At 45.0% G+C, this 12,420-nt stretch overlaps 1 protein-coding gene across 3 annotated transcripts in view; it reads left to right on the top strand.

The window, feature by feature from the left end:
* Positions 1 to 12,420, top strand: part of pxk (PX domain containing serine/threonine kinase) — a 71,481-nt gene that overhangs the window by 9,600 nt on the left and 49,461 nt on the right. The gene's annotated exons all lie outside the window — the stretch shown is intronic.

Raw genomic sequence — 12,420 nt, 5'->3', positions numbered from 1 at the left:
GACTGGGGTCCAGGTTGAGGCTAGGTGTAGAAGAAAGAGAGGGAATCTGAGGGAGAGATTTGATAAGAGGACTTGTTAAGACTCTGAGCTTAAAGGGGAATGCCACACATTTTAAGAATTCACAAAATGTTCTTCCTGTGCCCCAGGACCGTTCAGTCAGTGTTTGTGAACATGTACCGCTCTCTCCTAAAGCTAGAAATCAGAGAGAGTACCCTCCAACCTGTGATGTCACTGGGATGTAAAATCTGGAGCTGCTCCAAAGAGAATGAATGAGACTCTGACATCATGAAGCCATGACATGTTTGTGTGAGTTCTCAACACCAACACGCGGTTTATATTCTGTTTCAGACCTTCTGGCAGTGCTAGAATATTAACCTCATCTGGATGTAATATCTCACACAAACATTTGAACCCTTTCACTACCACACTACTGCAGAAGGTTAACCTTTCACTACCACACTACAGACGGTGATGGTTAACCCTTTGTCGTGTGGCAGTGAAAGGGTTAAGACCTCATAAAGCCCTACTCATTGTCTGTGGACACTTGACATCCAGGTAACATCAGGTTCTCTCTGATCTCTAGCTTCCATTGAAATGGTAAATGGCTGCATTTATATAGCAGCTTTTATCCAAAACGCTTTACAATTTTGTTCCTCACATTTGACCCCTTCACTCACACATTCACACACCGACGGCAGAGGCAACCATGCAAGGTGACAACCTGCTCATCAGGAGCAATTAGGGGTTAAGTGTCTTGCTCAAGGACACTTCGACATGCTGCCCCGGAGGAGCGGGAATCGAACCGGGAACCTCCGGATTACCAGACGACTGTAACGTTCGGGAGACTATCCTCCTTAGTAGGCCTGCCGCAATAAGCAATAAATCGATTAATCGGCGCAATAATTAAAATGAATGCAATGATTTTGACGGGCGCAATTAATTGCTATTTGCGCGTTTGTTTTAATGAGGCGGAACCAGTACCCCTTGTCAGTCACTCTGTGTGGGGGGCCGCTGGCCTTACTACAGAGTACAGCACGGGAGCTCCGTGGGGCACTAGCAACGCCACATAGCTTAACTACATTTCTCAATAGTGTTGCTCCTTTTAACCAAGTAGTGTTCTTTGTAGTGTAGCTATTTTTAGACCCAAGTAGTTTCTCGCTACTGCCCGGAGAAACTGGACTGCTAAATAAAGATTAAAGATCTAGCGTTGATGCTATCAACATTAGCTAAATAGCTAACAAACGAAATACAACGTATAGCATAGCTAGCTACAACACAGAATAACGTTAATACAATTACATGCATCATTGTTTACAATGAACGGGTGGGGCTAGTCAAAGGACTGGACACGGGGACAAGTTAAACATGAATTAATTTATTATAACAGGTAGTTTCGAGTCGTGCCTACACACCACAGGGCTACTATTCTATTATATACGGCTTTGGCGCTTCCTCCTCATCGTTGATTGCCTGTAGTAGCTGCATCTAACGTTAGTAGCTAACGTTAAAACTAACCTAAAGTTAGTTGTTCACCAACAATCTCAACATTTGTTTTATCATTAGCTCAAAAACACAGAACCGGACGAGACAAGTTGTCCGCTCAATACGTTCTGCTAGGATAATAACAACAATACTTCCGCTCCGGACCGGTGGGTGGGTTTCAAAATAAAAGTCTAAAACACCGGAAAAGATGTTTATTTTGTACAGCGTTTTCCTCCACGAGTACTCGAGTACATCATGTGATCAATCGATCTGGATTATTTTTGCCCATCCCTAGTTTATCCTGTGCTGAAGTCTCCATTCCAATAGAGATAGTATATATTTTGGTGTTTATTTGATTATTGTTTCACTGCCTTTTTATTTATTACGTTTCCACAGTTTTTTCCTCATACTTTATTAACATTTTGTACATGGTACCGCAAGGTACATTAATAATAAATGTACATGTTAAAAGGATGATACAAAAAGCCAGACAGAGGGCTTGTTTCCAGTTTTAGTTTGTTTTATAATAAACAATCAAACTGAGCATTTTTTTATTTAGGATATTTAAAATATCTTCCAATGTTAAATAAAGGTTTATTGCACTTTGAAACGGCTTCCTTGCATTATTATGCTATTATTATATTAGTAAAAATAAATAAAAAGGTTAATTGAAAACTTTTGGGAAATACATTTCTCAAAAAAAAATCTCTCAAAACCGCAATAATATCGCTTATCGCAATATTTTCTGGGACAATTAATCGCCCAGCAAAATGTGTTATCGTGACAGGCCTACTCCTTAGGATAGTATCCCACTGTCTACCTGGGTCACTCCTGTTGTTATGGGTTCACCTTGTATGTCACCACTGATTGCTGTCATCACTAATTGTCTGTCACACCTGGGTGCTGTCATTGGTTGACAGACTGCTGTCACTCATTGACAGCGTGGAATGTTTAGTATGTGACCTATTTAACGTTTTGCTCTATCCTTTGTCCTTTGCTAGAGCTTCACCTAAACCTACGGACAAGATACAGCTGGAACAAGCACAGACATATTGTCTTTATCCCTGTACTTGCATTATACGCTTTTCCCTGATAATAAACAGTACAGCTGTTTTGGAAGAGTAAACATTTCTCCGTCTCGTTCTTCTTCTCGACAACTTGGAAGTCACTTACCCGTTCGTAACAGACGACTGCTCTACCTGCCGAGCCTGAGTCCCCCAATATAGATAGGAGATAATCCACAGACCCTGTTGTACACAGTTTAATTAGGAACTGAAGTACACCCTCCATAAGACAGACATTTCTATGGAAGACATCTCTACGTCAGACATCTCTACGTCAGACATCTCTATGGCAGAAATCTCTAAAGCAGACATCTCTAATGGAACACATCTCTAAGACAGACATCTCTATGGAACACATATCTAAAGCAGACATCTATATGGAACATATATCTAAGACAGACATCTCTATGGAACACATCTCTAAGGCAGACATCTCTACAGCAGACATCTCTATGGAACATATCTCTAAGACACATCCTCATGGAACACATGTCTCTATGGAACATGTGTAGTTCAGCAGGGGTCGGATCACATGATGAGAGTATGACTGAAGGCTGCTGGATGACTTTATGGTTCACGGCTGTTAAGTGGGTGGATAGGGTTGTTTCCTTTGACCCTCTTAACCAGGTCAAAGAACACATTCTTATTGGGGATGTAAAATTATCTATATGAAACCCAACACTGTCCATCTATGACGTTGCACTTAAAATGAACATTTACTTCAATGAATGTCTGTTTATTTGATCTATAACTTTAATTACATATAGCGTGGTCTGCATTCATATAGCACCTACTTACTGGATGATTCGGTCCCCTCACGTTATGTATAGCCTGCCCGTCACACTTCTACAAAGTATCAGACTGAATTGATTGATTGATTTTATTTGACATAATAAAATACAATACACAGGTGCATACAGTATAAAAATATATCAGGATAGCGCAAGAAAGTCCTTAGACTTATCTCCATTGCGGTCCCAGGATAAGGCAGGCAGAGCAAAAAGAGGGACATGCACAGTATGCTACTCCTACTACTTGACAACCTGGAGTCAATCACACACCTACTCAATGAATTAACCATAACAATTACAATAATAGGGCTGCAACTATTTTGGTAGTCGACTAATCTGTCGATAATTTTTTCAATTAGTCGACTAATCTAACGATTATTTCTGTCACACCCTCCATCTCTGCTTCCTGTGGGCGCTGCTCCTTTTCCGGGCTCTTAGCAGACTTCTTAGCTTAACATCCCAGGGAACTAATGGGATAACTGGGGATGTTGTTTGCTCCTGACAAGAGTCTCAAAGTCTGGGGTGATGGTAGACAAATCTGACAAAGCAACTCTGAGGTCATGCTCAATGTCCAATCTGTTCCTCTGCTTTGTCTTCAGCTGGACCAGAGCTGAAAAGCCACTTTCACAAAGATAGGTAGTAAAAAAAAAAATTTTTAATACGACGCATCAACGCAAAAATTCGGCATCGACGAGTTTTTATGATCGACGTCGTCGATTATGTCGACTAATCGTTGCAGCCCTATACAATAATAATATAAAAAATACATAAACAACACATCATCTTAACACTTTGACTGCCATGAAACGTGTTTTGACGTCATTGCTGGCCATGCTCAAGTTGCCGGGGGACGCTGTACAGCGTCCTTATATCAATATTTCAAAAATCTGCGATCGGATTCATATGTCCCCTCCGCTGGCCTGAGATCCACCAGCAGGACCCACTGAGCTCTCTGGCGGTTCAGGAGCGCCATCTGGTGGCCGATCGGCGCAATCGCTTTAACAGGAAGTGGCATAGAGGTTGTGCTACGTCCGTAGTACTTCCGGGTGCTCGCTATAGGTCCCGCGACTCTGGCTCGTCACGCTACACAGTGATCGATTGCCAATAACTCGATAAACAACATGATTTGGACGTATATACCATTATACAAGCTGGAGATGGACCGGGTAAATTTACATCCCATAATGATAAGATTTCAACTCTACGATGATCGTCCAACGGCGCGCGGAGACTGGGGTGAGTTTCAGCGTGTAACGTTACCGTCTTCGATACTAACTGCTATTATCAACATTTGACCCACATTAGATGATTGGTATAACGCTGCCCACGGAATTATAAACGGCCCCTAGCCCATCCGGTCAACATCAGATGACGTGTAGTAACTTCTAGAAGTACGTCTAGTTGTAATTTTTTATATCGCGCTGATTGCCATAAAACTGTATTGCATCATCAATATAATGTATTTGGGGCTATAGATCACGTTCTGGAGAAAGCTGCAGAAAGAGATGAAAACATACTTATACATTAGACCATACTTTACTATGAATATGTGAATGAAAAAGTTTAACGTTGCTACACAATGAACAATACATATAGGACTTTGAATGGGCCCTAATAATGGCAATGTAGCAATAGAATTTAAAAAGTTATAGCCCTGCAAAGAAGGGGACTTTCTCCATAGACAAATAGCGCTGGCAATCTATGGTATATCATGAATTTAACCTTAGGCAACCAAAGTGTTAATATCAGACTCAAAGCTACAGGCTACACTACCCTAAGTTGCTCAGCAACCATTTTTTCAGTTGGTTTTCAGACTGAATGCACATGAGAAAAGTCCATTTCCCCCTGAACACACTGAAGAAGATGATGATGTGAGTCACATTTCCCCCTGAACACACTGAAGAAGATGATGTGAGTCACATGGCCCCCTGAACACACTGAAGAAGAAGATGATGTGAGTCACATGGCCCCCTGAACACACTGAAGATGATGATGTGAGTCACATGGCCCCCTGAACACACTGAAGATGATGATGTGAGTCACATGGCCCCCTGAACACACTGAAGAAGAAGATGATGTGAGTCACATGGCCCCCTGAACACACTGAAGAAGAAGATGATGATGGCGCCGCCCCGACCGGCTGCCTCTCTGTTCGCTCCGTCGAGACTGTGTTTACTTTTGTTAATATTTATAGTTTTTAGAGTTTTGTGCGTACCAACTGTTGGTGCATTTAATGTATATGACCGTCAGTCACTCATAGACATTGGATTACGGGAAACTTACCAACTGGATTACTCGCTGGATCAGCTTTCCGAACCACACCAATGGCCTGAAGAAATCCTCCGGAGATTAGGACCAGACCCTTTGTTCCCAGAGCCCAGGAAAAGACGACGAGGAAAGAGGGCTGGGATCCGAAACAGGCTGAGATCCAGACGCCACCGTACACCACTTCCCAGTATATTGCTAGCCAATGTACAATCAATAGACAATAAACTGGATGACATCCGAGCAAGGATTCAATATCAAAGAGACGTTAGGGACTGCAATGTCCTTTGCTTCACCGAAACATGGCTCACACCGGAGGTTCCAGATCACGCAATTCAACCAGCGGATCACTTCTTTATCCATAGAAAGGATCGGACATCATCAGAGTCCGGTAAACAACGTGGAGGAGGTATTGCCTTCATGTTTAACAAAAATTGGAGTGATCCAACGAACGTGAAGGAATTATCCAACCACTGCTCCCCAGAACTGGAATATATAACCATCAAGTGTCGTCCTTTCTTCCTCCCGAGGGAGTTAACGGCGATCGTCCTGGTCGGAGTGTATATTCCACCGCAAGCCAGCAACAAGGTTGCGCTCTCCAGACTACACGACGAGGTAAATAGAATACAAGTGGCTAACGTTAACGCCGCCATTTTAGTACTGGGAGATTTCAATAGCGCCAATCTGAGAAAGGTATTGCCCGACTTCTATCAGCATGTGACTTGCAACACCAGAGGCGGTAACATCCTAGATCACTGTTACACGCAATTTAAAGGTGGCTACAAGGCTCATTCTGATAGTGGCTTTGGCAAGTCAGATCACGCATCCATTTTCCTTTCACCAAAGTACAGACAGAGAATTAAAAGTACTCCCGTAGTCTCGCGAGAGGTGCAGAAATGGGATCTGACGTCAGAAGAGACGATCCGGTCAGTGTTTCACCACACAGACTGGATTGTGTTCCGCGACACAGATAACATTAATGCCTACACGGAGACAGTGCTGGACTATGTCTGTACTAGGGTGAAAGAAACAATCCCCACTACCAAAATGAAAGTTTACCCAAATCAAAAACCCTGGGTAGACAAATCCGTCCGTGAAGCTCTGAGAGAGCGCACCAAAGCATACAATGACGGCCTAGTGGCAGGCAACATGAATGACCACAAGGTGGCGCGACACAACGTAAGGAGGACAGTGTCAGAGGCCAAACGGCGCTACAGGGATAAAATTGAACTCCAGTTTGAACAAGCTGACTCTAGAGCTATGTGGCAGGGGCTCAAAACGATGACAGACTACAAAGGCGCCTCCCTCAAACTGAACAGTGACATCTCCTTAGCAAACGACCTCAATACCTTCTATGCGAGGTTTGATGCTGGTAATAACAACACCAGCTCACAAGCCTCGGCAATGGGGGGGGGGGGGTCGGCTGCTGATGGAGGCGCAGTGTTCAGGGTAACAGAGCATGAGGTGAGGCGGACCTTTAAAAAAGTGAATATCAGGAAGGCAGCAGGTCCGGACGGCATCCCCGGCCGCGTCCTAAAAGTCTGTGCCGACCAACTGGCCCCAGTATTCACTGACATATTTAACCTGTCCTTAGAACAGGCTGTCATCCCCACCTGCCTGAAGAAGTCCACTATTATCCCTGTACCCAAAAAATCCAAGCCTGCTTGCCTCAACGACTACCGCCCTGTAGCTCTCACCTCCATAGCCATGAAGTGCTTTGAGAAGCTAGTAAAGGGCTACATCTGCTCCTCCCTCCCCATCAACATGGACCCCCTGCAATTTGCATACCGCCCCAACAGGTCCACGGAGGACGCCATATCCCATGTGCTGCACACAGCAGCATCACACCTGGACAAGAGGCAGGGGAACTATGTGAGAATGCTATTCATCGACTACAGCTCGGCATTCAATACCATAGTCCCCTCCATACTCATAGCCAAGCTCAGGGACCTGGGCTTGGGCTATGACCTCTGCCAGTGGGTCTTGGACTTCCTGACTGGCAGACCCCAGGTGGTGAGAGCAGGCAACTGCACCTCCTCATCCATCACCCTCAACATAGGGGCCCCCCAGGGCTGTGTTCTGAGTCCCCTCCTCTACTCCCTGTACACACACGACTGTGTGGCTCAGCGGAGTAGCAATACAATCGTCAAATTTGCTGACGACACAGTGGTGGTGGGCCTGATCTCTGCCAACGACGAGAGGGCCTACCTGGAAGAGGTCAAGGTCCTGGCGGGATGGTACCAGGAAAACAGCCTCTCCCTGAACGTCAGCAAAACAAAGGAGATGATTGTGGACTTCAGGAGGTCGGGGGTCAAGGACTACAGCCCCCTCAGCATCGACGGGGCACCGGTTGAGAGAGTCAACAGCTTCAAGTACCTCGGAGCCTACATATCCGAGGACTTGACATGGACCACACACATTAACAGTGTGGTGAAGAAGGCACGACAACGCCTCTACTTCCTCAGGCGCCTAAGGAAGTTCCAAGTCAGCCAGAAGATCCTTAAGAACTTCTACTCATGTACAATAGAGAGCATCTTGACCGGCAACATCACCTCCTGGTTTGGGAATAGCACTGCAAAAGACCAAAGCAGACTACAAAGAGTGACACGTTCAGCCGAACGCACAATTGGAGGGGGGCTCCCCACCCTCCAGAACATTTACTACAAGCGTTGCAAGGGCAAGGCTAAGAGAATCATTAAAGACTCCAGTCACCCGAACAACTGCCTCTTCGAACTGCTGCGGTCAGGCAAGCGATACAGGAGTCTCAAGGCGAGCACAGAAAGACTCAGAAGTAGCTTCTATCCCCAGGCCATCAGGCTGCTAAACGAACAATGAATGAACACTACACAACAACAACCACCAAACGCACATAGCACACACATCCACACGCACACACCCACTTTAAACAAACACACTGTAGCACCCACTCCACACACTTTATAGCACACACCCACTTTAAACAAACACACTGTAGCACCCACTCCCCACACTTTATATTTATGGATGAAGGATTGCACTACAACCCGTACACCTTACTGTAAATTGTACCTAAAATTGTACCTCATCCCATTTCTGCTTTGCACTAGATAGTACTGTACATTAGTACACTGCATAGTATTGTGTATTGTATATTATATGGTAACTCAGAACATTGTACATATGTCTATACCGAACACTGTGACCTCATTTTCTTCTTCTAAATTCATGCTATATTATGTTATTATGTTATTTGATACTATCTTGTCTAGCACAGTCTCTGGAGCGTAACAGTAAGAAGCATTTTGTATGAAAGTATTCTGTACTTCTGTATGACAACTATTAAAGAACTTGAACTTGAACTTGAAGATGATGTGAGTCACATGGCCCCCTGAACACACTGAAGAAGATGATGTGAGTCACATGGCCCCCTGAACACACTGAAGAAGATGATGTGAGTCACATGGCCCCCTGAACACACTGAAGAAGAAGATGATGTGAGTCACATGGCCCCCTGAACACACTGAAGATGATGATGTGAGTCACATGGCCCCCTGAACACACTGAAGAAGATGATGATGTGAGTCACATGGCCCCTGAACACACTGAAGAAGATGATGATGTGAGTCACATGGCCCCCTGAACACACTGAAGAAGATGATGATGTGAGTCACATGGCCCCCTGAACACACTGAAGAAGATGATGATGTGAGTCACATGGCCCCCTGAACACACTGAAGAAGATGATGATGTGAGTCACATGGCCCCCTGAACACACTGAAGAAGAAGATGATGTGAGTCACATGGCCCCCTGAACACACTGAAGAAGATGATGATGTGAGTCACATGGCCCCCTGAACACACTGAAGAAGAAGATGTGAGTCACATGGCCCCCTGAACACACTGAAGAAGAAGATGATGTGAGTCACATGGCCCCCTGAACACACTGAAGAAGATGATGATGTGAGTCACATGGCCCCCTGAACACACTGAAGAAGAAGATGTGAGTCACATGGCCCCCTGAACACACTGAAGAAGATGATGTGAGTCACATGGCCCCTGAACACACTGAAGAAGATGATGTGAGTCCGCTTAGTCCGCTGTGCTACCCGGCCGCCCTATCGTTTCTAATTTCTATCGTTAATGTTGGAATAAAGACGCAGAATTGCTTTGTCAGTATACTTCATACCAACAGCCATCAGACTGTACAACGCCTCACTACGCCTCACTGAGCACAGAGTAACAGTACAAATCCCTGTATATCTTCCTGTACATTTGACTGTATATTACTGTATATTTATGGACTGTATATTTTAGAATGTATATACATATTTTAAAATGTATATCTCTGACTAGTGTGTACTCTTATTCTTATTTTAGATTTTTTTTTATTATCTTTCTTCCCCTCTTTTTCCCGATTTTTCTCCCAACCCCCTTCCTGGTTGTTGCGTACTTTCCCCTACTGTTGGTCCGAGAGACCGGAGACTGTCACATGCTTTCCTCCGATGCATGTGCAGCCTGGCCGCGCAGGTTCTCACTGGGGAGAGTGTAGCGTGTGGGAGGCCGCACTATCTCTCCCTAGTTCCTACCCTTGCTGAGCAGGCGCCCCGACCGAACTGTAGGGGTCGCTGTCCACAACGCCCAGGACCCACCCTTCAGCTTTTCCACCCTCTAATACTGCCAATTTTATTAGTGCGAGAGGCCAGCCAAGCTGATAGCAACGCCGGGAGCTGGATTCGAACAGGCGAATCCAGCTTCTCCGGTGTTGGTGACGAACGCAATATCCGCTACGCCACCTGACCCCCCCCCTTATTTTAGATTTTTGACTACCTGAATGTTCATTGTGAGCGATCTGTGGTGCTGAATTTCCCTCGGGATCAATAAAGTACTTATATTCTATTCTATTCTATTTTACTTCATTCCCGACCCCGCGCACATGTGCTGGAATAACCAACAAACACGGAGGATCACAGAACGAAACCGTGATACAGAACAGCTGGTCTGTGATAGAAATCAAGCGCACCTCATCTCACTGCCTGTAGCAATACAAATGTCTCGATTTTTCAAGCAAACTCACAGAGCGTTATCTGCACTTGCATCGTGTCTGATAATCGACGGGTGTATTAGACCCATAGCTATATTTTAAGATATATTTTATGGACTCGCAAATCTCACAGTCCCCCCATTGACTTGGAGCGGTGGCGCGCTAGCGCCATCTCGTGGATTAAGCGGAGGCGCTGAATGAGTTAAGAGCGGTTTTGAATGTGGGTAGGGATTCACATCTTTTTACGGCTGTGGGTAGGGCGTTCCACATTGTTGTAGCATAATTGCGAAACGTGTTTAGTCCCTCGTTTGTGCCAAATCTGGGTTTAACATGATTTGTGGAGCTCCCTCTGGTGTTGTGGGCGTGGTATTCACTGACCTTTTGGAAGTATTTCGACATGTACATGGGTACCTGAGTGGTGTAGTGTATCTTGTAGACCAGGCCCATTGCAAGTTGCTGTACTCTGTCGTCTACTCTAAGCCATCCTAGGTAGTCAAAGTGGGCAGGGGTGAGGTGGGTTTTAGGAGTAAGGTCAAGTAGTAGTCTGACCAGTTTGTTTTGTGATGTTTGTAATCTTGTTTTTAGCGCCTTTGAGGTGCTTTGGTACCATGAGGTGCAAGCATAGTCGTAGTACCCTTGAATGGTGGAGTGGGATGTTCTGAAGCCAGATTGGAATTCGTAGATTAGATTTTCTTCCGCAAGGTACTTTTCGACCTGTAAAACAGGCCTGTTGACAGGCAGCACTGTGACTGAATGATTTGGAAAACATATCTAATTGCAATTATTTTTATTGATATTGCAATTGTGATATGAGTCATGACATTAGAGGTCATTATTGTCCTTTTCATTGAAATACATTAAAATGTTTGCTGTGATTATTATGCTGTTTTGTCTGTAGAATATGTGGGCGACTGGTAATCCTGAGGTTCCCGTGTTGAAGTGTCCTTGAGCAAGACATTTAACCCCTAACTGCTCCTGATGAGCAGGTTGGCACCTTGCATGGTTGCCTCCGCCATCGGTGTGTGAATGTTTGGGTGAATGGGTCAAATGTGAGGAACAAATTGTAAACAAAGCACTATATAAATGCAGCCATTTACCATTTTATATGATTTGTAGGCCAGGATATTTTTGCAGCACCTTAATACTTCATTTGGAATGGTATTCGGACACACATTTGCCTTTTAATTTGGATATTGCACTAGGCCATACTGCGATTTAGATACAATTTGGATGAATTGTTCAGCTTTGACTGTGACATAATGAATATCTGGACATCTTGGTGTGTCAGATAGGATTCATATTACAGAACAGCAGAGGTATTGGTGTGTCGGATAGTATTCATACTACAGAACAGAGCAGTCTTCATACTCCTCTGTCTCCATGTACAACATAATCTACTGCCACAAAAATTAAGAACTAATTATCTCCTCCTCTCCTCCTCCTCTCCTCTCCTCTCCTCTCCTCTCCTCTCCTCTCCTCTCCTCTCCTCTCCTCTCCTCTCCTCACTTCTCCTCTCATTCTCCTCTCCTCTCCTCTCCTCTCCTCTCCTCTCCTCTCCTCTGCTCTCCTCTGCTCGCCTCTGCTCGCCTCCATCTCCTCTCCTCTCCTCTCCTCTGCTCTCCTCTGCTCGCCTCCATCTCCTCTCCTCTCCTCTCCTCTCCTCTCCTCTCCTCTCCTCTCCTCTCCTCTCCCGTCCTCTCCTCTCCTCTCCTCTCCCCTCCTCTCCTCTCCTCTCCTCTCCTCTCTCCTCTCCTCCTCTCCTCTCCTCTCCTCTCCTCTCTCCTCCCTTCCCCTCTCC

The sequence above is a fragment of the Notolepis coatsorum genome (genome assembly GCF_963971535.1).
Source record: "Notolepis coatsorum genome assembly, chromosome: 6".
Taxonomy (NCBI): domain Eukaryota; kingdom Metazoa; phylum Chordata; class Actinopteri; order Aulopiformes; family Paralepididae; genus Notolepis; species Notolepis coatsorum.
The sequence above is the reverse complement of the archived record's forward strand: the minus strand, read 5'-3'. Positions and strand labels throughout refer to the sequence as shown.